This window comes from Anomaloglossus baeobatrachus, unplaced genomic scaffold (assembly GCF_048569485.1).
Source record: "Anomaloglossus baeobatrachus isolate aAnoBae1 unplaced genomic scaffold, aAnoBae1.hap1 Scaffold_295, whole genome shotgun sequence".
Classification (NCBI taxonomy): Eukaryota; Metazoa; Chordata; class Amphibia; order Anura; family Aromobatidae; genus Anomaloglossus; species Anomaloglossus baeobatrachus.
Window position 1 is genome coordinate 93420 of NW_027442392.1, and position 24714 is coordinate 118133.

The window sequence follows — 24714 nt, forward strand, 5'->3', positions numbered from 1 at the left end:
TTGTCTCCCTCTCGCTCTCTCTCCCTAAGATGTGTCCGGCATAGGCCAGGGTGCCACTCGAGGCCCAAACCAATTCTGGTTATCGCTTCTCGGCCTTTTGGCTAAGATCAAGTGTAGTATCTGTTCTTATCAGTTTAATATCTGATACGTCCCCTATCTGGGGACCATATATTAAATGGATTTTTAGAACAGGGAGATGGAAAAAGAGCTTGCTCTGTCCACTCCACGCATTGACCTGGTATTGCAGTACCTCCAGGAACGGTGCACCCCTTCTTAACCCAGTTTCCAAAAGCAGAACTCAATTCACCTGATTCATATTAGCCCGATTTAATGAATTGGAAGAAAGCATACGTCTTCATATGCACCTCAATTTGGCCCATTCACTTTTCACACTTCCTCCTTTTGTTTTTTATCTTTCACACTTTTGACTTTCTTTATTCATCCAAATAGCAAACTCATCACCACTCAACCTGACCAACTCGGCTATGTCCCCGTGCTGCAGTTCTCTGTCTTATCTAGATCATTTGCAATTGAATGGAATAGATCCCTTTTGGACAAAGTGGATTCACCTGCTGCTGCAGTGACCACAGGTGTGATAAGATCTAGAATTGGCATCTGGTGCGATCTCTCCGCTTCCACTCCAAAGAAAGTTACCTGTTTATTCCTATCATGCATTGGTTTTTGGGGTTTTCTTTGAGTAATGATGATCTCTTTAGTAGTCTGTTGGCGCCCTCTCCTGGAGGAATAGTTTGCTTGCTCTTGGACATTCTAAAAGAGAGGTCATGATAGACATTGAGCTTCTGAGCTCAATTGGGGACAGTCATGGGTGATGAATGTTTGCAACCTACTGCGAAGCCTCATACCGCAATATAAGGAACGTCAAATACTAAGAAAGGGCGGCCTATGAAAGAATTACTACTTTCAATAAGTACACTTAAACGGCTAATTGGGAATAGAAAAACTGTAAAAAGCCCTCTGAGAAAGCCCCCCTCTAACCTTTGATAGTAAGCTTTTCTGTAGTCTGCCTGTTGATGTATTTTCCGTTTGAACTGTGCACAACATGAAGAGACGGAACACTGGCGGCTTGTCACAATGCCCCCCGATGACATCACAATAGCGCTGCTGCCTAGAAAACAAGCTGCGCAGAAGAAGTTGTTCTTTGGGTGGGAGGGTGGGCTAGTGGAAGGAGGGGGCAATCTCTTTTTTTCCCGGGTGGTAGGGGGATGACAGGAGAAGGGAAGCGGGTGGTGAGAAAGGTACAGAGGGCAGGGTTTGGGGGCTGGGAAGGAAAGGGAAAAGATTAGGGTTTGGGGATGATGAAAGGGCTTTCTACGGGTAAGGATGGCAAAGGGTGGCAGTGACGGAAAGTCAGGCAACCTGTCCTGTCCGTCTTTTTGTATCGTGAATTGGAAAGACTGCAAGGGGGAGGGGAGTTGCTTGCGCCCTAAAGGAGGAGTTATTCAGATTCATTGCAGTGGGCGGCGGCTGCAAAACGCACCATTCTTCTTGTTTTTGCTCTGCAAAGCAGCCTTTTCAAGGGTTGGCTTGGGTGACAAAATGTCTTGTGTAGGCGTGGGTTTGTCTCCCTCTCGCTCTCTCTCCCTAAGATGTGTCCGGCATAGGCCAGGGTGCCACTCGAGGCCCAAACCAATTCTGGTTATCGCTTCTCGGCCTTTTGGCTAAGATCATGTGTAGTGTTGTTCGAAGAGGTGGTTTAAGCTCCAGGCCACCTTAGTACAATGATACACTGCACACTGGAAGGTTGCGCTTGCTAGTACTCTGGGTGGATAGTATATTCATCTAGAGGAAAACATGGCCCTACCAGGATCAAGGCTATTAGACTGAGTAAGGGTGGGGGGCTATAGTACAACGTGCCCCAGGACTGACGACCCTGGAGTGAGTCTGAGCTTGCTGGCTTGGGACCCCGGCAAGCCTTGGGCTCTGTAGCACACCGTACCTTGCCTTTTCATACTTTTTGAGCATATTACCCTATCCCGGCCTTCTGGCTAGGAAGGGAAATTTTTATAATCCCGGTCGGAGGTCTGGTCAGCTTTGGGCTGAGAAACTAACACCCGGTTGGAGGTCCGGGTCAGCTTCGGCTGAGAAACCAACACCCGGTTGGAGGTCTGGGTCAGCTTCGGCTGAGAAACCAACACCCGGTTGGAGGTCCGGTTAGCCTTGGGCTGAGAAACCAACACCGGTTGACGGTCCGGGCAGTTTCGGCTGCGAAACCAATAACTAGTAGCTCTCTACTCCACTTGGGTAAGATGCCTGGGTGGACGCTGGGAGCAACGACAAGGCTCAACCAGGCTTCGGCTTGGGGGAGCACCGAAGATCCCTGACCCTTGCTGTGGCCTTCTGGCTCGGAGGGACGGGGTTGATTTTTGGGGACCCTCTCCTCACGGTGGGGTCCACACGAATCCTAGCCTTTGCACTGTTTTTGGTGTGACTTCGGTCATGCATTTTTTGTGGTGCTTTGGAAAGCTTCATTAAATCAAAAATCTGTTCTTATCAGTTTAATATCTGATACGTCCCCTATCTGGGGACCATATATTAAATGGATTTTTAGAACAGGGAGATGGAAAAAGAGCTTGCTCTGTCCACTCCACGCATTGACCTGGTATTGCAGTACCTCCAGGAACGGTGCACCCCTTCTTAACCCAGTTTCCAAAAGCAGAACTCAATTCACCTGATTCATATTAGCCCGATTTAATGAATTGGAAGAAAGCATACGTCTTCATATGCACCTCAATTTGGCCCATTCACTTTTCACACTTCCTCCTTTTGTTTTTTATCTTTCACACTTTTGACTTTCTTTATTCATCCAAATAGCAAACTCATCACCACTCAACCTGACCAACTCGGCTATGTCCCCGTGCTGCAGTTCTCTGTCTTATCTAGATCATTTGCAATTGAATGGAATAGATCCCTTTTGGACAAAGTGGATTCACCTGCTGCTGCAGTGACCACAGGTGTGATAAGATCTAGAATTGGCATCTGGTGCGATCTCTCCGCTTCCACTCCAAAGAAAGTTACCTGTTTATTCCTATCATGCATTGGTTTTTGGGGTTTTCTTTGAGTAATGATGATCTCTTTAGTAGTCTGTTGGCGCCCTCTCCTGGAGGAATAGTTTGCTTGCTCTTGGACATTCTAAAAGAGAGGTCATGATAGACATTGAGCTTCTGAGCTCAATTGGGGACAGTCATGGGTGATGAATGTTTGCAACCTACTGCGAAGCCTCATACCGCAATATAAGGAACGTCAAATACTAAGAAAGGGCGGCCTATGAAAGAATTACTACTTTCAATAAGTACACTTAAACGGCTAATTGGGAATAGAAAAACTGTAAAAAGCCCTCTGAGAAAGCCCCCCTCTAACCTTTGATAGTAAGCTTTTCTGTAGTCTGCCTGTTGATGTATTTTCCGTTTGAACTGTGCACAACATGAAGAGACGGAACACTGGCGGCTTGTCACAATGCCCCCCGATGACATCACAATAGCGCTGCTGCCTAGAAAACAAGCTGCGCAGAAGAAGTTGTTCTTTGGGTGGGAGGGTGGGCTAGTGGAAGGAGGGGGCAATCTCTTTTTTTCCCGGGTGGTAGGGGGATGACAGGAGAAGGGAAGCGGGTGGTGAGAAAGGTACAGAGGGCAGGGTTTGGGGGCTGGGAAGGAAAGGGAAAAGATTAGGGTTTGGGGATGATGAAAGGGCTTTCTACGGGTAAGGATGGCAAAGGGTGGCAGTGACGGAAAGTCAGGCAACCTGTCCTGTCCGTCTTTTTGTATCGTGAATTGGAAAGACTGCAAGGGGGAGGGGAGTTGCTTGCGCCCTAAAGGAGGAGTTATTCAGATTCATTGCAGTGGGCGGCGGCTGCAAAACGCACCATTCTTCTTGTTTTTGCTCTGCAAAGCAGCCTTTTCAAGGGTTGGCTTGGGTGACAAAATGTCTTGTGTAGGCGTGGGTTTGTCTCCCTCTCGCTCTCTCTCCCTAAGATGTGTCCGGCATAGGCCAGGGTGCCACTCGAGGCCCAAACCAATTCTGGTTATCGCTTCTCGGCCTTTTGGCTAAGATCAAGTGTAGTATCTGTTCTTATCAGTTTAATATCTGATACGTCCCCTATCTGGGGACCATATATTAAATGGATTTTTAGAACAGGGAGATGGAAAAAGAGCTTGCTCTGTCCACTCCACGCATTGACCTGGTATTGCAGTACCTCCAGGAACGGTGCACCCCTTCTTAACCCAGTTTCCAAAAGCAGAACTCAATTCACCTGATTCATATTAGCCCGATTTAATGAATTGGAAGAAAGCATACGTCTTCATATGCACCTCAATTTGGCCCATTCACTTTTCACACTTCCTCCTTTTGTTTTTTATCTTTCACACTTTTGACTTTCTTTATTCATCCAAATAGCAAACTCATCACCACTCAACCTGACCAACTCGGCTATGTCCCCGTGCTGCAGTTCTCTGTCTTATCTAGATCATTTGCAATTGAATGGAATAGATCCCTTTTGGACAAAGTGGATTCACCTGCTGCTGCAGTGACCACAGGTGTGATAAGATCTAGAATTGGCATCTGGTGCGATCTCTCCGCTTCCACTCCAAAGAAAGTTACCTGTTTATTCCTATCATGCATTGGTTTTTGGGGTTTTCTTTGAGTAATGATGATCTCTTTAGTAGTCTGTTGGCGCCCTCTCCTGGAGGAATAGTTTGCTTGCTCTTGGACATTCTAAAAGAGAGGTCATGATAGACATTGAGCTTCTGAGCTCAATTGGGGACAGTCATGGGTGATGAATGTTTGCAACCTACTGCGAAGCCTCATACCGCAATATAAGGAACGTCAAATACTAAGAAACGGCGGCCTATGAAAGAATTACTACTTTCAATAAGTACACTTAAACGGCTAATTGGGAATAGAAAAACTGTAAAAAGCCCTCTGAGAAAGCCCCCCTCTAACCTTTGATAGTAAGCTTTTCTGTAGTCTGCCTGTTGATGTATTTTCCGTTTGAACTGTGCACAACATGAAGAGACGGAACACTGGCGGCTTGTCACAATGCCCCCCGATGACATCACAATAGCGCTGCTGCCTAGAAAACAAGCTGCGCAGAAGAAGTTGTTCTTTGGGTGGGAGGGTGGGCTAGTGGAAGGAGGGGGCAATCTCTTTTTTTCCCGGGTGGTAGGGGGATGACAGGAGAAGGGAAGCGGGTGGTGAGAAAGGTACAGAGGGCAGGGTTTGGGGGCTGGGAAGGAAAGGGAAAAGATTAGGGTTTGGGGATGATGAAAGGGCTTTCTACGGGTAAGGATGGCAAAGGGTGGCAGTGACGGAAAGTCAGGCAACCTGTCCTGTCCGTCTTTTTGTATCGTGAATTGGAAAGACTGCAAGGGGGAGGGGAGTTGCTTGCGCCCTAAAGGAGGAGTTATTCAGATTCATTGCAGTGGGCGGCGGCTGCAAAACGCACCATTCTTCTTGTTTTTGCTCTGCAAAGCAGCCTTTTCAAGGGTTGGCTTGGGTGACAAAATGTCTTGTGTAGGCGTGGGTTTGTCTCCCTCTCGCTCTCTCTCCCTAAGATGTGTCCGGCATAGGCCAGGGTGCCACTCGAGGCCCAAACCAATTCTGGTTATCGCTTCTCGGCCTTTTGGCTAAGATCAAGTGTAGTATCTGTTCTTATCAGTTTAATATCTGATACGTCCCCTATCTGGGGACCATATATTAAATGGATTTTTAGAACAGGGAGATGGAAAAAGAGCTTGCTCTGTCCACTCCACGCATTGACCTGGTATTGCAGTACCTCCAGGAACGGTGCACCCCTTCTTAACCCAGTTTCCAAAAGCAGAACTCAATTCACCTGATTCATATTAGCCCGATTTAATGAATTGGAAGAAAGCATACGTCTTCATATGCACCTCAATTTGGCCCATTCACTTTTCACACTTCCTCCTTTTGTTTTTTATCTTTCACACTTTTGACTTTCTTTATTCATCCAAATAGCAAACTCATCACCACTCAACCTGACCAACTCGGCTATGTCCCCGTGCTGCAGTTCTCTGTCTTATCTAGATCATTTGCAATTGAATGGAATAGATCCCTTTTGGACAAAGTGGATTCACCTGCTGCTGCAGTGACCACAGGTGTGATAAGATCTAGAATTGGCATCTGGTGCGATCTCTCCGCTTCCACTCCAAAGAAAGTTACCTGTTTATTCCTATCATGCATTGGTTTTTGGGGTTTTCTTTGAGTAATGATGATCTCTTTAGTAGTCTGTTGGCGCCCTCTCCTGGAGGAATAGTTTGCTTGCTCTTGGACATTCTAAAAGAGAGGTCATGATAGACATTGAGCTTCTGAGCTCAATTGGGGACAGTCATGGGTGATGAATGTTTGCAACCTACTGCGAAGCCTCATACCGCAATATAAGGAACGTCAAATACTAAGAAAGGGCGGCCTATGAAAGAATTACTACTTTCAATAAGTACACTTAAACGGCTAATTGGGAATAGAAAAACTGTAAAAAGCCCTCTGAGAAAGCCCCCCTCTAACCTTTGATAGTAAGCTTTTCTGTAGTCTGCCTGTTGATGTATTTTCCGTTTGAACTGTGCACAACATGAAGAGACGGAACACTGGCGGCTTGTCACAATGCCCCCCGATGACATCACAATAGCGCTGCTGCCTAGAAAACAAGCTGCGCAGAAGAAGTTGTTCTTTGGGTGGGAGGGTGGGCTAGTGGAAGGAGGGGGCAATCTCTTTTTTTCCCGGGTGGTAGGGGGATGACAGGAGAAGGGAAGCGGGTGGTGAGAAAGGTACAGAGGGCAGGGTTTGGGGGCTGGGAAGGAAAGGGAAAAGATTAGGGTTTGGGGATGATGAAAGGGCTTTCTACGGGTAAGGATGGCAAAGGGTGGCAGTGACGGAAAGTCAGGCAACCTGTCCTGTCCGTCTTTTTGTATCGTGAATTGGAAAGACTGCAAGGGGGAGGGGAGTTGCTTGCGCCCTAAAGGAGGAGTTATTCAGATTCATTGCAGTGGGCGGCGGCTGCAAAACGCACCATTCTTCTTGTTTTTGCTCTGCAAAGCAGCCTTTTCAAGGGTTGGCTTGGGTGACAAAATGTCTTGTGTAGGCGTGGGTTTGTCTCCCTCTCGCTCTCTCTCCCTAAGATGTGTCCGGCATAGGCCAGGGTGCCACTCGAGGCCCAAACCAATTCTGGTTATCGCTTCTCGGCCTTTTGGCTAAGATCAAGTGTAGTATCTGTTCTTATCAGTTTAATATCTGATACGTCCCCTATCTGGGGACCATATATTAAATGGATTTTTAGAACAGGGAGATGGAAAAAGAGCTTGCTCTGTCCACTCCACGCATTGACCTGGTATTGCAGTACCTCCAGGAACGGTGCACCCCTTCTTAACCCAGTTTCCAAAAGCAGAACTCAATTCACCTGATTCATATTAGCCCGATTTAATGAATTGGAAGAAAGCATACGTCTTCATATGCACCTCAATTTGGCCCATTCACTTTTCACACTTCCTCCTTTTGTTTTTTATCTTTCACACTTTTGACTTTCTTTATTCATCCAAATAGCAAACTCATCACCACTCAACCTGACCAACTCGGCTATGTCCCCGTGCTGCAGTTCTCTGTCTTATCTAGATCATTTGCAATTGAATGGAATAGATCCCTTTTGGACAAAGTGGATTCACCTGCTGCTGCAGTGACCACAGGTGTGATAAGATCTAGAATTGGCATCTGGTGCGATCTCTCCGCTTCCACTCCAAAGAAAGTTACCTGTTTATTCCTATCATGCATTGGTTTTTGGGGTTTTCTTTGAGTAATGATGATCTCTTTAGTAGTCTGTTGGCGCCCTCTCCTGGAGGAATAGTTTGCTTGCTCTTGGACATTCTAAAAGAGAGGTCATGATAGACATTGAGCTTCTGAGCTCAATTGGGGACAGTCATGGGTGATGAATGTTTGCAACCTACTGCGAAGCCTCATACCGCAATATAAGGAACGTCAAATACTAAGAAAGGGCGGCCTATGAAAGAATTACTACTTTCAATAAGTACACTTAAACGGCTAATTGGGAATAGAAAAACTGTAAAAAGCCCTCTGAGAAAGCCCCCCTCTAACCTTTGATAGTAAGCTTTTCTGTAGTCTGCCTGTTGATGTATTTTCCGTTTGAACTGTGCACAACATGAAGAGACGGAACACTGGCGGCTTGTCACAATGCCCCCCGATGACATCACAATAGCGCTGCTGCCTAGAAAACAAGCTGCGCAGAAGAAGTTGTTCTTTGGGTGGGAGGGTGGGCTAGTGGAAGGAGGGGGCAATCTCTTTTTTTCCCGGGTGGTAGGGGGATGACAGGAGAAGGGAAGCGGGTGGTGAGAAAGGTACAGAGGGCAGGGTTTGGGGGCTGGGAAGGAAAGGGAAAAGATTAGGGTTTGGGGATGATGAAAGGGCTTTCTACGGGTAAGGATGGCAAAGGGTGGCAGTGACGGAAAGTCAGGCAACCTGTCCTGTCCGTCTTTTTGTATCGTGAATTGGAAAGACTGCAAGGGGGAGGGGAGTTGCTTGCGCCCTAAAGGAGGAGTTATTCAGATTCATTGCAGTGGGCGGCGGCTGCAAAACGCACCATTCTTCTTGTTTTTGCTCTGCAAAGCAGCCTTTTCAAGGGTTGGCTTGGGTGACAAAATGTCTTGTGTAGGCGTGGGTTTGTCTCCCTCTCGCTCTCTCTCCCTAAGATGTGTCCGGCATAGGCCAGGGTGCCACTCGAGGCCCAAACCAATTCTGGTTATCGCTTCTCGGCCTTTTGGCTAAGATCAAGTGTAGTATCTGTTCTTATCAGTTTAATATCTGATACGTCCCCTATCTGGGGACCATATATTAAATGGATTTTTAGAACAGGGAGATGGAAAAAGAGCTTGCTCTGTCCACTCCACGCATTGACCTGGTATTGCAGTACCTCCAGGAACGGTGCACCCCTTCTTAACCCAGTTTCCAAAAGCAGAACTCAATTCACCTGATTCATATTAGCCCGATTTAATGAATTGGAAGAAAGCATACGTCTTCATATGCACCTCAATTTGGCCCATTCACTTTTCACACTTCCTCCTTTTGTTTTTTATCTTTCACACTTTTGACTTTCTTTATTCATCCAAATAGCAAACTCATCACCACTCAACCTGACCAACTCGGCTATGTCCCCGTGCTGCAGTTCTCTGTCTTATCTAGATCATTTGCAATTGAATGGAATAGATCCCTTTTGGACAAAGTGGATTCACCTGCTGCTGCAGTGACCACAGGTGTGATAAGATCTAGAATTGGCATCTGGTGCGATCTCTCCGCTTCCACTCCAAAGAAAGTTACCTGTTTATTCCTATCATGCATTGGTTTTTGGGGTTTTCTTTGAGTAATGATGATCTCTTTAGTAGTCTGTTGGCGCCCTCTCCTGGAGGAATAGTTTGCTTGCTCTTGGACATTCTAAAAGAGAGGTCATGATAGACATTGAGCTTCTGAGCTCAATTGGGGACAGTCATGGGTGATGAATGTTTGCAACCTACTGCGAAGCCTCATACCGCAATATAAGGAACGTCAAATACTAAGAAAGGGCGGCCTATGAAAGAATTACTACTTTCAATAAGTACACTTAAACGGCTAATTGGGAATAGAAAAACTGTAAAAAGCCCTCTGAGAAAGCCCCCCTCTAACCTTTGATAGTAAGCTTTTCTGTAGTCTGCCTGTTGATGTATTTTCCGTTTGAACTGTGCACAACATGAAGAGACGGAACACTGGCGGCTTGTCACAATGCCCCCCGATGACATCACAATAGCGCTGCTGCCTAGAAAACAAGCTGCGCAGAAGAAGTTGTTCTTTGGGTGGGAGGGTGGGCTAGTGGAAGGAGGGGGCAATCTCTTTTTTTCCCGGGTGGTAGGGGGATGACAGGAGAAGGGAAGCGGGTGGTGAGAAAGGTACAGAGGGCAGGGTTTGGGGGCTGGGAAGGAAAGGGAAAAGATTAGGGTTTGGGGATGATGAAAGGGCTTTCTACGGGTAAGGATGGCAAAGGGTGGCAGTGACGGAAAGTCAGGCAACCTGTCCTGTCCGTCTTTTTGTATCGTGAATTGGAAAGACTGCAAGGGGGAGGGGAGTTGCTTGCGCCCTAAAGGAGGAGTTATTCAGATTCATTGCAGTGGGCGGCGGCTGCAAAACGCACCATTCTTCTTGTTTTTGCTCTGCAAAGCAGCCTTTTCAAGGGTTGGCTTGGGTGACAAAATGTCTTGTGTAGGCGTGGGTTTGTCTCCCTCTCGCTCTCTCTCCCTAAGATGTGTCCGGCATAGGCCAGGGTGCCACTCGAGGCCCAAACCAATTCTGGTTATCGCTTCTCGGCCTTTTGGCTAAGATCAAGTGTAGTATCTGTTCTTATCAGTTTAATATCTGATACGTCCCCTATCTGGGGACCATATATTAAATGGATTTTTAGAACAGGGAGATGGAAAAAGAGCTTGCTCTGTCCACTCCACGCATTGACCTGGTATTGCAGTACCTCCAGGAACGGTGCACCCCTTCTTAACCCAGTTTCCAAAAGCAGAACTCAATTCACCTGATTCATATTAGCCCGATTTAATGAATTGGAAGAAAGCATACGTCTTCATATGCACCTCAATTTGGCCCATTCACTTTTCACACTTCCTCCTTTTGTTTTTTATCTTTCACACTTTTGACTTTCTTTATTCATCCAAATAGCAAACTCATCACCACTCAACCTGACCAACTCGGCTATGTCCCCGTGCTGCAGTTCTCTGTCTTATCTAGATCATTTGCAATTGAATGGAATAGATCCCTTTTGGACAAAGTGGATTCACCTGCTGCTGCAGTGACCACAGGTGTGATAAGATCTAGAATTGGCATCTGGTGCGATCTCTCCGCTTCCACTCCAAAGAAAGTTACCTGTTTATTCCTATCATGCATTGGTTTTTGGGGTTTTCTTTGAGTAATGATGATCTCTTTAGTAGTCTGTTGGCGCCCTCTCCTGGAGGAATAGTTTGCTTGCTCTTGGACATTCTAAAAGAGAGGTCATGATAGACATTGAGCTTCTGAGCTCAATTGGGGACAGTCATGGGTGATGAATGTTTGCAACCTACTGCGAAGCCTCATACCGCAATATAAGGAACGTCAAATACTAAGAAAGGGCGGCCTATGAAAGAATTACTACTTTCAATAAGTACACTTAAACGGCTAATTGGGAATAGAAAAACTGTAAAAAGCCCTCTGAGAAAGCCCCCCTCTAACCTTTGATAGTAAGCTTTTCTGTAGTCTGCCTGTTGATGTATTTTCCGTTTGAACTGTGCACAACATGAAGAGACGGAACACTGGCGGCTTGTCACAATGCCCCCCGATGACATCACAATAGCGCTGCTGCCTAGAAAACAAGCTGCGCAGAAGAAGTTGTTCTTTGGGTGGGAGGGTGGGCTAGTGGAAGGAGGGGGCAATCTCTTTTTTTCCCGGGTGGTAGGGGGATGACAGGAGAAGGGAAGCGGGTGGTGAGAAAGGTACAGAGGGCAGGGTTTGGGGGCTGGGAAGGAAAGGGAAAAGATTAGGGTTTGGGGATGATGAAAGGGCTTTCTACGGGTAAGGATGGCAAAGGGTGGCAGTGACGGAAAGTCAGGCAACCTGTCCTGTCCGTCTTTTTGTATCGTGAATTGGAAAGACTGCAAGGGGGAGGGGAGTTGCTTGCGCCCTAAAGGAGGAGTTATTCAGATTCATTGCAGTGGGCGGCGGCTGCAAAACGCACCATTCTTCTTGTTTTTGCTCTGCAAAGCAGCCTTTTCAAGGGTTGGCTTGGGTGACAAAATGTCTTGTGTAGGCGTGGGTTTGTCTCCCTCTCGCTCTCTCTCCCTAAGATGTGTCCGGCATAGGCCAGGGTGCCACTCGAGGCCCAAACCAATTCTGGTTATCGCTTCTCGGCCTTTTGGCTAAGATCAAGTGTAGTATCTGTTCTTATCAGTTTAATATCTGATACGTCCCCTATCTGGGGACCATATATTAAATGGATTTTTAGAACAGGGAGATGGAAAAAGAGCTTGCTCTGTCCACTCCACGCATTGACCTGGTATTGCAGTACCTCCAGGAACGGTGCACCCCTTCTTAACCCAGTTTCCAAAAGCAGAACTCAATTCACCTGATTCATATTAGCCCGATTTAATGAATTGGAAGAAAGCATACGTCTTCATATGCACCTCAATTTGGCCCATTCACTTTTCACACTTCCTCCTTTTGTTTTTTATCTTTCACACTTTTGACTTTCTTTATTCATCCAAATAGCAAACTCATCACCACTCAACCTGACCAACTCGGCTATGTCCCCGTGCTGCAGTTCTCTGTCTTATCTAGATCATTTGCAATTGAATGGAATAGATCCCTTTTGGACAAAGTGGATTCACCTGCTGCTGCAGTGACCACAGGTGTGATAAGATCTAGAATTGGCATCTGGTGCGATCTCTCCGCTTCCACTCCAAAGAAAGTTACCTGTTTATTCCTATCATGCATTGGTTTTTGGGGTTTTCTTTGAGTAATGATGATCTCTTTAGTAGTCTGTTGGCGCCCTCTCCTGGAGGAATAGTTTGCTTGCTCTTGGACATTCTAAAAGAGAGGTCATGATAGACATTGAGCTTCTGAGCTCAATTGGGGACAGTCATGGGTGATGAATGTTTGCAACCTACTGCGAAGCCTCATACCGCAATATAAGGAACGTCAAATACTAAGAAAGGGCGGCCTATGAAAGAATTACTACTTTCAATAAGTACACTTAAACGGCTAATTGGGAATAGAAAAACTGTAAAAAGCCCTCTGAGAAAGCCCCCCTCTAACCTTTGATAGTAAGCTTTTCTGTAGTCTGCCTGTTGATGTATTTTCCGTTTGAACTGTGCACAACATGAAGAGACGGAACACTGGCGGCTTGTCACAATGCCCCCCGATGACATCACAATAGCGCTGCTGCCTAGAAAACAAGCTGCGCAGAAGAAGTTGTTCTTTGGGTGGGAGGGTGGGCTAGTGGAAGGAGGGGGCAATCTCTTTTTTTCCCGGGTGGTAGGGGGATGACAGGAGAAGGGAAGCGGGTGGTGAGAAAGGTACAGAGGGCAGGGTTTGGGGGCTGGGAAGGAAAGGGAAAAGATTAGGGTTTGGGGATGATGAAAGGGCTTTCTACGGGTAAGGATGGCAAAGGGTGGCAGTGACGGAAAGTCAGGCAACCTGTCCTGTCCGTCTTTTTGTATCGTGAATTGGAAAGACTGCAAGGGGGAGGGGAGTTGCTTGCGCCCTAAAGGAGGAGTTATTCAGATTCATTGCAGTGGGCGGCAGCTGCAAAACGCACCATTCTTCTTGTTTTTGCTCTGCAAAGCAGCCTTTTCAAGGGTTGGCTTGGGTGACAAAATGTCTTGTGTAGGCGTGGGTTTGTCTCCCTCTCGCTCTCTCTCCCTAAGATGTGTCCGGCATAGGCCAGGGTGCCACTCGAGGCCCAAACCAATTCTGGTTATCGCTTCTCGGCCTTTTGGCTAAGATCAAGTGTAGTATCGTTCGAAAAGGTGGTTTAAGGCTCCGGCCACCTTAGTACAATGATGCAATGCACGCTGGAAGGTTGCGCTTGTTAGTACTTTGGGAGGATAGTATATCCATCTAGAGGAAACCATGGCCCTACCAGGATCGAGGCTATTAGACTGAGTAAGTGTGGGGGTTATGGTGCAATGTGCCCCAGGAATGGACACCCTGGAGGGAGTCTGAACTTGCTAGGTTGGGACCCTGGTAAGCCTCAGACTCTGTCGCACGCCGCGCCTTGCCTATTCATACTTTCCAAGCATATTGCCCTATCCCGGCCTTCTGGCTAAGAAGGGAAATTTTTATAATCCCGGTCGGAGGTCCGGTCAGCTTTGGGCTGAGAAACCAACACCCGGTTGGAGGTCCGGGTCAGCTTTGGCTGAGAAACCAACACCCGGTTGGAGGTCCGGTTAGCCTTGGGCTGAGAAACCAACACCCGGTTGGAGGTCCGGTCAGCCTTGGGCTGAGAAACCAACACCCGGTTGGAGGTCCGGTCAGCCTTGGGCTGAGAAACCAACACCGGTTGACGGTCCGGGCAGTCTCGGCTGCGAAACCAACGACTAGTAGCTCCCTACTCCACTTGGGTAAGATGCCTCGGTGGACGCTGGGAGCAACAACAAGGCTCAACCAGGCTTCGGCTTGGGGGAGCACCGAAGATCCCTGACCCTCTCTGTGGCCTTCTGGCTCGGAGGGACGGGGTTGATTTTTGGGGATCCTCTTCTCACGGAGGGGTCCACACGAATCCTAGCCTTTGCACTGTTTTTGGTGTGACTTCGGTCATGCATTTTTGCGGTGCTTTGGAAAGCTTCATTAAATCAAAAAATCTGTTCTTATCAGTTTAATATCTGATACGTCCCCTATCTGGGGACCATATATTAAATGGATTTTTAGAACAGGGAGATGGAAAAAGAGCTTGCTCTGTCCACTCCACGCATTGACCTGGTATTGCAGTACCTCCAGGAACGGTGCACCCCTTCTTAACCCAGTTTCCAAAAGCAGAACTCAATTCACCTGATTCATATTAGCCCGATTTAATGAATTGGAAGAAAGCATACGTCTTCATATGCACCTCAATTTGGCCCATTCACTTTTCACACTTCCTCCTTTTGTTTTTTATCTTTCACACTTTTGACTTTCTTTATTCATCCAAATAGCAAACTCATCACCACTCAACCTGACCAACTCGGCTATGTCCCCGTGCTGCAGTTCTCTGTCTTATCTAGATCATTTGCAATTGAATGGAATAGATCCCTTTTGGACAAAGTGGATTCACCTGCTGCTGCAGTGACCACAGGTGTGATAAGATCTAGAATTGGCATCTGGTGCGATCTCTCCGCTTCCACTCCAAAGAAAGTTACCTGTTTATTCCTATCATGCATTGGTTTTTGGGGTTTTCTTTGAGTAATGATGATCTCTTTAGTAGTCTGTTGGCGCCCTCTCCTGGAGGAATAGTTTGCTTGCTCTTGGACATTCTAAAAGAGAGGTCATGATAGACATTGAGCTTCTGAGCTCAATTGGGGACAGTCATGGGTGATGAATGTTTGCAACCTACTGCGAAGCCTCATACCGCAATATAAGGAACGTCAAATACTAAGAAAGGGCGGCCTATGAAAGAATTACTACTTTCAATAAGTACACTTAAACGGCTAATTGGGAATAGAAAAACTGTAAAAAGCCCTCTGAGAAAGCCCCCCTCTAACCTTTGATAGTAAGCTTTTCTGTAGTCTGCCTGTTGATGTATTTTCCGTTTGAACTGTGCACAACATGAAGAGACGGAACACTGGCGGCTTGTCACAATGCCCCCCGATGACATCACAATAGCGCTGCTGCCTAGAAAACAAGCTGCGCAGAAGAAGTTGTTCTTTGGGTGGGAGGGTGGGCTAGTGGAAGGAGGGGGCAATCTCTTTTTTTCCCGGGTGGTAGGGGGATGACAGGAGAAGGGAAGCGGGTGGTGAGAAAGGTACAGAGGGCAGGGTTTGGGGGCTGGGAAGGAAAGGGAAAAGATTAGGGTTTGGGGATGATGAAAGGGCTTTCTACGGGTAAGGATGGCAAAGGGTGGCAGTGACGGAAAGTCAGGCAACCTGTCCTGTCCGTCTTTTTGTATCGTGAATTGGAAAGACTGCAAGGGGGAGGGGAGTTGCTTGCGCCCTAAAGGAGGAGTTATTCAGATTCATTGCAGTGGGCGGCAGCTGCAAAACGCACCATTCTTCTTGTTTTTGCTCTGCAAAGCAGCCTTTTCAAGGGTTGGCTTGGGTGACAAAATGTCTTGTGTAGGCGTGGGTTTGTCTCCCTCTCGCTCTCTCTCCCTAAGATGTGTCCGGCATAGGCCAGGGTGCCACTCGAGGCCCAAACCAATTCTGGTTATCGCTTCTCGGCCTTTTGGCTAAGATCAAGTGTAGTATCGTTCGAAAAGGTGGTTTAAGGCTCCGGCCACCTTAGTACAATGATGCAATGCACGCTGGAAGGTTGCGCTTGTTAGTACTTTGGGAGGATAGTATATCCATCTAGAGGAAACCATGGCCCTACCAGGATCGAGGCTATTAGACTGAGTAAGTGTGGGGGTTATGGTGCAATGTGCCCCAGGAATGGACACCCTGGAGGGAGTCTGAACTTGCTAGGTTGGGACCCTGGTAAGCCTCAGACTCTGTCGCACGCCGCGCCTTGCCTATTCATACTTTCCAAGCATATTGCCCTATCCCGGCCTTCTGGCTAAGAAGGGAAATTTTTATAATCCCGGTCGGAGGTCCGGTCAGCTTTGGGCTGAGAAACCAACACCCGGTTGGAGGTCCGGGTCAGCTTTGGCTGAGAAACCAACACCCGGTTGGAGGTCCGGTTAGCCTTGGGCTGAGAAACCAACACCCGGTTGGAGGTCCGGTCAGCCTTGGGCTGAGAAACCAACACCCGGTTGGAGGTCCGGTCAGCCTTGGGCTGAGAAACCAACACCGGTTGACGGTCCGGGCAGTCTCGGCTGCGAAACCAACGACTAGTAGCTCCCTACTCCACTTGGGTAAGATGCCTCGGTGGACGCTGGGAGCAACAACAAGGCTCAACCAGGCTTCGGCTTGGGGGAGCACCGAAGATCCCTGACCCTCTCTGTGGCCTTCTGGCTCGGAGGGACGGGGTTGATTTTTGGGGATCCTCTTCTCACGGAGGGGTCCACACGAATCCTAGCCTTTGCACTGTTTTTGGTGTGACTTCGGTCATGCATTTTTGCGGTGCTTTGGAAAGCTTCATTAAATCAAAAAATCTGTTCTTATCAGTTTAATATCTGATACGTCCCCTATCTGGGGACCATATATTAAATGGATTTTTAGAACAGGGAGATGGAAAAAGAGCTTGCTCTGTCCACTCCACGCATTGACCTGGTATTGCAGTACCTCCAGGAACGGTGCACCCCTTCTTAACCCAGTTTCCAAAAGCAGAACTCAATTCACCTGATTCATATTAGCCCGATTTAATGAATTGGAAGAAAGCATACGTCTTCATATGCACCTCAATTTGGCCCATTCACTTTTCACACTTCCTCCTTTTGTTTTTTATCTTTCACACTTTTGACTTTCTTTATTCATCCAAATAGCAAACTCATCACCACTCAACCTGACCAACTCGGCTATGTCCCCGTGCTGCAGTTCTCTGTCTTATCTAGATCATTTGCAATTGAATGGAATAGATCCCTTTTGGACAAAGTGGATTCACCTGCTGCTGCAGTGACCACAGGTGTGATAAGATCTAGAATTGGCATCTGGTGCGATCTCTCCGCTTCCACTCCAAAGAAAGTTACCTGTTTATTCCTATCATGCATTGGTTTTTGGGGTTTTCTTTGAGTAATGATGATCTCTTTAGTAGTCTGTTGGCGCCCTCTCCTGGAGGAATAGTTTGCTTGCTCTTGGACATTCTAAAAGAGAGGTCATGATAGACATTGAGCTTCTGAGCTCAATTGGGGACAGTCATGGGTGATGAATGTTTGCAACCTACTGCGAAGCCTCATACCGCAATATAAGGAACGTCAAATACTAAGAAAGGGCGGCCTATGAAAGAATTACTACTTTCAATAAGTACACTTAAACGGCTAATTGGGAATAGAAAAACTGTAAAAAGCCCTCTGAGAAAGCCCCCCTCTAACCTTTGATAGTAAGCTTTTCTGTAGTCTGCCTGTTGATGTATTTTCCGTTTGAACTGTGCACAACATGAAGAGACGGAACACTGGCGGCTTGTCACAATGCCCCCCGATGACATCACAATAGCGCTGCTGCCTAGAAAACAAGCTGCGCAGAAGAAGTTGTTCTTTGGGTGGGAGGGTGGGCTAGTGGAAGGAGGGGGCAATCTCTTTTTTTCCCGGGTGGTAGGGGGATGACAGGAGAAGGGAAGCGGGTGGTGAGAAAGGTACAGAGGGCAGGGTTTGGGGGCTGGGAAGGAAAGGGAAAAGATTAGGGTTTGGGGATGATGAAAGGGCTTTCTACGGGTAAGGATGGCAAAGGGTGGCAGTGACGGAAAGTCAGGCAACCTGTCCTGTCCGTCTTTTTGTATCGTGAATTGGAAAGACTGCAAGGGGGAGGGGAGTTGCTTGCGCCCTAAAGGAGGAGTTATTCAGATTCATTGCAGTGGGCGGCGGCTGCAAAACGCACCATTCTTCTTGTTTTTGCTCTGCAAAGCAGCCTTTTCAAGGGTTGGCTTGGGTGACAAAATGTCTTGTGTAGGCGTGGGTTTGTCTCCCTCTCGCTCTCTCTCCCTAAGATGTGTCCGGCATAGGCCAGGGTGCCACTCGAGGCCCAAACCAATTCTGGTTATCGCTTCTCGGCCTTTTGGCTAAGATCAAGTGTAGTATCTGTTCTTATCAGTTTAATATCTGATACGTCCCCTATCTGGGGACCATATATTAAATGGATTTTTAGAACAGGGAGATGGAAAAAGAGCTTGCTCTGTCCACTCTACGCATTGACCTGGTATTGCAGTACCTCCAGGAACGGTGCACCCCTTCTTAACCCAGTTTCCAAAAGCAGAACTCAATTCACCTGATTCATATTAGCCCGATTTAATGAATTGGAAGAAAGCATACGTCTTCATATGCACCTCAATTTGGCCCATTCACTTTTCACACTTCCTCCTTTTGTTTTTTATCTTTCACACTTTTGACTTTCTTTATTCATCCAAATAGCAAACTCATCACCACTCAACCTGACCAACTCGGCTATGTCCCCGTGCTGCAGTTCTCTGTCTTATCTAGATCATTTGCAATTGAATGGAATAGATCCCTTTTGGACAAAGTGGATTCACCTGCTGCTGCAGTGACCACAGGTGTGATAAGATCTAGAATTGGCATCTGGTGCGATCTCTCCGCTTCCACTCCAAAGAAAGTTACCTGTTTATTCCTATCATGCATTGGTTTTTGGGGTTTTCTTTGAGTAATGATGATCTCTTTAGTAGTCTGTTGGCGCCCTCTCCTGGAGGAATAGTTTGCTTGCTCTTGGACATTCTAAAAGAGAGGTCATGATAGACATTGAGCTTCTGAGCTCAATTGGGGACAGTCATGGGTGATGAATGTTTGCAACCTACTGCGAAGCCTCATACCGCAATATAAGGAACGTCAAATACTAAGAAAGGGCGGCCTATGAAAGAATTACTACTTTCAATAAGTACACTTAAACGGCTAATTGGGAATAGAAAAACTGTAAAAAGCCCTCTGAGAAAGCCCCCCTCTAACCTTTGATAGTAAGCTTTTCTGTAGTCTGCCTGTTGATGTATTTTCCGTTTGAACTGTGCACAACATGAAGAGACGGAACACTGGCGGCTTGTCACAATGCCCCCCGATGACATCACAATAGCGCTGCTGCCTAGAAAACAAGCTGCGCAGAAGAAGTTGTTCTTTGGGTGGGAGGGTGGGCTAGTGGAAGGAGGGGGCAATCTCTTTTTTTCCCGGGTGGTAGGGGGATGACAGGAGAAGGGAAGCGGGTGGTGAGAAAGGTACAGAGGGCAGGGTTTGGGGGCTGGGAAGGAAAGGGAAAAGATTAGGGTTTGGGGATGATGAAAGGGCTTTCTACGGGTAAGGATGGCAAAGGGTGGCAGTGACGGAAAGTCAGGCAACCTGTCCTGTCCGTCTTTTTGTATCGTGAATTGGAAAGACTGCAAGGGGGAGGGGAGTTGCTTGCGCCCTAAAGGAGGAGTTATTCAGATTCATTGCAGTGGGCGGCGGCTGCAAAACGCACCATTCTTCTTGTTTTTGCTCTGCAAAGCAGCCTTTTCAAGGGTTGGCTTGGGTGACAAAATGTCTTGTGTAGGCGTGGGTTTGTCTCCCTCTCGCTCTCTCTCCCTAAGATGTGTCCGGCATAGGCCAGGGTGCCACTCGAGGCCCAAACCAATTCTGGTTATCGCTTCTCGGCCTTTTGGCTAAGATCAAGTGTAGTATCTGTTCTTATCAGTTTAATATCTGATACGTCCCCTATCTGGGGACCATATATTAAATGGATTTTTAGAACAGGGAGATGGAAAAAGAGCTTGCTCTGTCCACTCCACGCATTGACCTGGTATTGCAGTACCTCCAGGAACGGTGCACCCCTTCTTAACCCAGTTTCCAAAAGCAGAACTCAATTCACCTGATTCATATTAGCCCGATTTAATGAATTGGAAGAAAGCATACGTCTTCATATGCACCTCAATTTGGCCCATTCACTTTTCACACTTCCTCCTTTTGTTTTTTATCTTTCACACTTTTGACTTTCTTTATTCATCCAAATAGCAAACTCATCACCACTCAACCTGACCAACTCGGCTATGTCCCCGTGCTGCAGTTCTCTGTCTTATCTAGATCATTTGCAATTGAATGGAATAGATCCCTTTTGGACAAAGTGGATTCACCTGCTGCTGCAGTGACCACAGGTGTGATAAGATCTAGAATTGGCATCTGGTGCGATCTCTCCGCTTCCACTCCAAAGAAAGTTACCTGTTTATTCCTATCATGCATTGGTTTTTGGGGTTTTCTTTGAGTAATGATGATCTCTTTAGTAGTCTGTTGGCGCCCTCTCCTGGAGGAATAGTTTGCTTGCTCTTGGACATTCTAAAAGAGAGGTCATGATAGACATTGAGCTTCTGAGCTCAATTGGGGACAGTCATGGGTGATGAATGTTTGCAACCTACTGCGAAGCCTCATACCGCAATATAAGGAACGTCAAATACTAAGAAAGGGCGGCCTATGAAAGAATTACTACTTTCAATAAGTACACTTAAACGGCTAATTGGGAATAGAAAAACTGTAAAAAGCCCTCTGAGAAAGCCCCCCTCTAACCTTTGATAGTAAGCTTTTCTGTAGTCTGCCTGTTGATGTATTTTCCGTTTGAACTGTGCACAACATGAAGAGACGGAACACTGGCGGCTTGTCACAATGCCCCCCGATGACATCACAATAGCGCTGCTGCCTAGAAAACAAGCTGCGCAGAAGAAGTTGTTCTTTGGGTGGGAGGGTGGGCTAGTGGAAGGAGGGGGCAATCTCTTTTTTTCCCGGGTGGTAGGGGGATGACAGGAGAAGGGAAGCGGGTGGTGAGAAAGGTACAGAGGGCAGGGTTTGGGGGCTGGGAAGGAAAGGGAAAAGATTAGGGTTTGGGGATGATGAAAGGGCTTTCTACGGGTAAGGATGGCAAAGGGTAGCAGTGACGGAAAGTCAGGCAACCTGTCCTGTCCGTCTTTTTGTATCGTGAATTGGAAAGACTGCAAGGGGGAGGGGAGTTGCTTGCGCCCTAAAGGAGGAGTTATTCAGATTCATTGCAGTGGGCGGCGGCTGCAAAACGCACCATTCTTCTTGTTTTTGCTCTGCAAAGCAGCCTTTTCAAGGGTTGGCTTGGGTGACAAAATGTCTTGTGTAGGCGTGGGTTTGTCTCCCTCTCGCTCTCTCTCCCTAAGATGTGTCCGGCATAGGCCAGGGTGCCACTCGAGGCCCAAACCAATTCTGGTTATCGCTTCTCGGCCTTTTGGCTAAGATCAAGTGTAGTATTGTTCGAAAAGGTGGTTTAAGGCTCCGGCCACCTTAGTACAATGATGCAATGCACACTGGAAGGTTGCGCTTGTTAGTACTTTGGGAGGATAGTATATCCATCTAGAGGAAACCATGGCCCTACCAGGATCGAGGCTATTAGACTGAGTAAGTGTGGGGGTTATGGTGCAATGTGCCCCAGGAATGGACACCCTGGAGGGAGTCTGAACTTGCTAGGTTGGGACCCTGGTAAGCCTCAGACTCTGTCGCACGCCGCGCCTTGCCTATTCATACTTTCCAAGCATATTGCCCTATCCCGGCCTTCTGGCTAAGAAGGGAAATTTTTATAATCCCGGTCGGAGGTCCGGTCAGCTTTGGGCTGAGAAACCAACACCCGGTTGGAGGTCCGGGTCAGCTTTGGCTGAGAAACCAACACCCGGTTGGAGGTCCGGTTAGCCTTGGGCTGAGAAACCAACACCCGGTTGGAGATCCGGTCAGCCTTGGGCTGAGAAACCAACACCCGGTTGGAGGTCCGGTCAGCCTTGGGCTGAGAAACCAACACCGGTTGACGGTCCGGGCAGTCTCGGCTGCGAAACCAACGACTAGTAGCTCCCTACTCCACTTGGGTAAGATGCCTCGGTGGACGCTGGGAGCAACAACAAGGCTCAACCAGGCTTCGGCTTGGGGGAGCACTGAAGTTCCCTGACCCTCGCTGTGGCCTTCTGGTTCGGAGGGACGGGGTTGATTTTTGGGGATCCTCTTCTCACGGAGGGGTCCACACGAATCCTAGCCGTTGCACTGTTTTTGGTGTGACTTCGGTCATGCATTTTTGCGGTGCTTTGGAAAGCTTCATTAAATCAATCTGTTCTTATCAGTTTAATATCTGATACGTCCCCTATCTGGGGACCATATATTAAATGGATTTTTAGAACAGGGAGATGGAAAAAGAGCTTGCTCTGTCCACTCCACGCATTGACCTGGTATTGCAGTACCTCCAGGAACGGTGCACCCCTTCTTAACCCAGTTTCCAAAAGCAGAACTCAATTCACCTGATTCATATTAGCCCGATTTAATGAATTGGAAGAAAGCATACGTCTTCATATGCACCTCAATTTGGCCCATTCACTTTTCACACTTCCTCCTTTTGTTTTTTATCTTTCACACTTTTGACTTTCTTTATTCATCCAAATAGCAAACTCATCACCACTCAACCTGACCAACTCGGCTATGTCCCCGTGCTGCAGTTCTCTGTCTTATCTAGATCATTTGCAATTGAATGGAATAGATCCCTTTTGGACAAAGTGGATTCACCTGCTGCTGCAGTGACCACAGGTGTGATAAGATCTAGAATTGGCATCTGGTGCGATCTCTCCGCTTCCACTCCAAAGAAAGTTACCTGTTTATTCCTATCATGCATTGGTTTTTGGGGTTTTCTTTGAGTAATGATGATCTCTTTAGTAGTCTGTTGGCGCCCTCTCCTGGAGGAATAGTTTGCTTGCTCTTGGACATTCTAAAAGAGAGGTCATGATAGACATTGAGCTTCTGAGCTCAATTGGGGACAGTCATGGGTGATGAATGTTTGCAACCTACTGCGAAGCCTCATACCGCAATATAAGGAACGTCAAATACTAAGAAAGGGCGGCCTATGAAAGAATTACTACTTTCAATAAGTACACTTAAACGGCTAATTGGGAATAGAAAAACTGTAAAAAGCCCTCTGAGAAAGCCCCCCTCTAACCTTTGATAGTAAGCTTTTCTGTAGTCTGCCTGTTGATGTATTTTCCGTTTGAACTGTGCACAACATGAAGAGACGGAACACTGGCGGCTTGTCACAATGCCCCCCGATGACATCACAATAGCGCTGCTGCCTAGAAAACAAGCTGCGCAGAAGAAGTTGTTCTTTGGGTGGGAGGGTGGGCTAGTGGAAGGAGGGGGCAATCTCTTTTTTTCCCGGGTGGTAGGGGGATGACAGGAGAAGGGAAGCGGGTGGTGAGAAAGGTACAGAGGGCAGGGTTTGGGGGCTGGGAAGGAAAGGGAAAAGATTAGGGTTTGGGGATGATGAAAGGGCTTTCTACGGGTAAGGATGGCAAAGGGTGGCAGTGACGGAAAGTCAGGCAACCTGTCCTGTCCGTCTTTTTGTATCGTGAATTGGAAAGACTGCAAGGGGGAGGGGAGTTGCTTGCGCCCTAAAGGAGGAGTTATTCAGATTCATTGCAGTGGGCGGCGGCTGCAAAACGCACCATTCTTCTTGTTTTTGCTCTGCAAAGCAGCCTTTTCAAGGGTTGGCTTGGGTGACAAAATGTCTTGTGTAGGCGTGGGTTTGTCTCCCTCTCGCTCTCTCTCCCTAAGATGTGTCCGGCATAGGCCAGGGTGCCACTCGAGGCCCAAACCAATTCTGGTTATCGCTTCTCGGCCTTTTGGCTAAGATCAAGTGTAGTGTTGTTCGAAGAGGTGGTTTAAGCTCCAGGCCACCTTAGTACAATGATACAATGCACACTGGAAGGTTGCGCTTGCTAGTACTCTGGGTGGATAGTATATTCATCTAGAGGAAAACATGGCCCTACCAGGATCGAGGCTATTAGACTGAGTAAGGGTGGGGGGCTATGGTACAACGTGCCCCAGGACTGACGACCCTGGAGTGAGTCTGAGCTTGCTGGCTTGGGACCCCGGCAAGCCTTGGGCTCTGTAGCACACCGTACCTTGCCTTTTCATACTTTTTGAGCATATTACCCTATCCCGGCCTTCTGGCTAGGAAGGGAAATTTTTATAATCCCGGTCGGAGGTCTGGTCAGCTTTGGGCTGAGAAACTAACACCCGGTTGGAGGTCTGGGTCAGCTTCGGCTGAGAAACCAACACCCGGTTGGAGGTCTGGGTCAGCTTCGGCTGAGAAACCAACACCCGGTTGGAGGTCCGGTTAGCCTTGGGCTGAGAAACCAACACCGGTTGACGGTCCGGGCAGTTTCGGCTGCGAAACCAACAACTAGTAGCTCTCTACTCCACTTGGGTAAGATGCCTGGGTGGACGCTGGGAGCAACGACAAGGCTCAACCAGGCTTCGGCTTGGGAGAGCACCGAAGATCCCTGACCCTTGCTGTGGCCTTCTGGCTCGGAGGGACGGGGTTGATTTTTGGGGACCCTCTCCTCACGGTGGGGTCCACACGAATCCTAGCCTTTGCACTGTTTTTG

General features: G+C 47.6%; 13 non-coding genes and 3 pseudogenes across 13 annotated transcripts; all 16 read left to right on the forward strand.

The window, feature by feature from the left end:
- The first annotated feature begins 81 nt into the window (after positions 1 to 81).
- On the forward strand, positions 82 to 272 carry LOC142267533 (U2 spliceosomal RNA). The gene has a single exon (XR_012733401.1). It is a non-coding gene; the product is annotated as a U2 spliceosomal RNA (small nuclear RNA).
- Positions 273 to 2461: 2189 nt separating this feature from the next.
- Positions 2462 to 2654, forward strand: LOC142267439 (U2 spliceosomal RNA). The gene has a single exon (XR_012733334.1). It is a non-coding gene; the product is annotated as a U2 spliceosomal RNA (small nuclear RNA).
- A 1387-nt stretch (positions 2655 to 4041) lies between these two features.
- Positions 4042 to 4232, forward strand: LOC142267534 (U2 spliceosomal RNA). The gene has a single exon (XR_012733402.1). It is a non-coding gene; the product is annotated as a U2 spliceosomal RNA (small nuclear RNA).
- Positions 4233 to 5619: 1387 nt separating this feature from the next.
- LOC142267535 (U2 spliceosomal RNA) lies at positions 5620 to 5810 on the forward strand. Its single transcript, XR_012733403.1, has one exon. It is a non-coding gene; the product is annotated as a U2 spliceosomal RNA (small nuclear RNA).
- A 1387-nt stretch (positions 5811 to 7197) lies between these two features.
- Positions 7198 to 7388, forward strand: LOC142267536 (U2 spliceosomal RNA). The gene has a single exon (XR_012733404.1). It is a non-coding gene; the product is annotated as a U2 spliceosomal RNA (small nuclear RNA).
- A 1387-nt stretch (positions 7389 to 8775) lies between these two features.
- LOC142267537 (U2 spliceosomal RNA) lies at positions 8776 to 8966 on the forward strand. The gene has a single exon (XR_012733405.1). It is a non-coding gene; the product is annotated as a U2 spliceosomal RNA (small nuclear RNA).
- Positions 8967 to 10353: 1387 nt separating this feature from the next.
- LOC142267538 (U2 spliceosomal RNA) lies at positions 10354 to 10544 on the forward strand. Its single transcript, XR_012733406.1, has one exon. It is a non-coding gene; the product is annotated as a U2 spliceosomal RNA (small nuclear RNA).
- Positions 10545 to 11931: 1387 nt separating this feature from the next.
- On the forward strand, positions 11932 to 12122 carry LOC142267539 (U2 spliceosomal RNA). The gene has a single exon (XR_012733407.1). It is a non-coding gene; the product is annotated as a U2 spliceosomal RNA (small nuclear RNA).
- A 1387-nt stretch (positions 12123 to 13509) lies between these two features.
- On the forward strand, positions 13510 to 13651 carry LOC142267516 (U2 spliceosomal RNA; annotated as a pseudogene).
- A 697-nt stretch (positions 13652 to 14348) lies between these two features.
- On the forward strand, positions 14349 to 14545 carry LOC142267470 (U2 spliceosomal RNA). The gene has a single exon (XR_012733362.1). It is a non-coding gene; the product is annotated as a U2 spliceosomal RNA (small nuclear RNA).
- A 1387-nt stretch (positions 14546 to 15932) lies between these two features.
- LOC142267517 (U2 spliceosomal RNA) lies at positions 15933 to 16074 on the forward strand (annotated as a pseudogene).
- A 697-nt stretch (positions 16075 to 16771) lies between these two features.
- Positions 16772 to 16968, forward strand: LOC142267471 (U2 spliceosomal RNA). Its single transcript, XR_012733363.1, has one exon. It is a non-coding gene; the product is annotated as a U2 spliceosomal RNA (small nuclear RNA).
- A 1387-nt stretch (positions 16969 to 18355) lies between these two features.
- Positions 18356 to 18546, forward strand: LOC142267411 (U2 spliceosomal RNA). The gene has a single exon (XR_012733310.1). It is a non-coding gene; the product is annotated as a U2 spliceosomal RNA (small nuclear RNA).
- Positions 18547 to 19933: 1387 nt separating this feature from the next.
- On the forward strand, positions 19934 to 20124 carry LOC142267542 (U2 spliceosomal RNA). The gene has a single exon (XR_012733409.1). It is a non-coding gene; the product is annotated as a U2 spliceosomal RNA (small nuclear RNA).
- A 1387-nt stretch (positions 20125 to 21511) lies between these two features.
- Positions 21512 to 21653, forward strand: LOC142267521 (U2 spliceosomal RNA; annotated as a pseudogene).
- A 697-nt stretch (positions 21654 to 22350) lies between these two features.
- On the forward strand, positions 22351 to 22543 carry LOC142267491 (U2 spliceosomal RNA). Its single transcript, XR_012733381.1, has one exon. It is a non-coding gene; the product is annotated as a U2 spliceosomal RNA (small nuclear RNA).
- The last annotated feature ends 2171 nt before the right edge of the window (positions 22544 to 24714 follow it).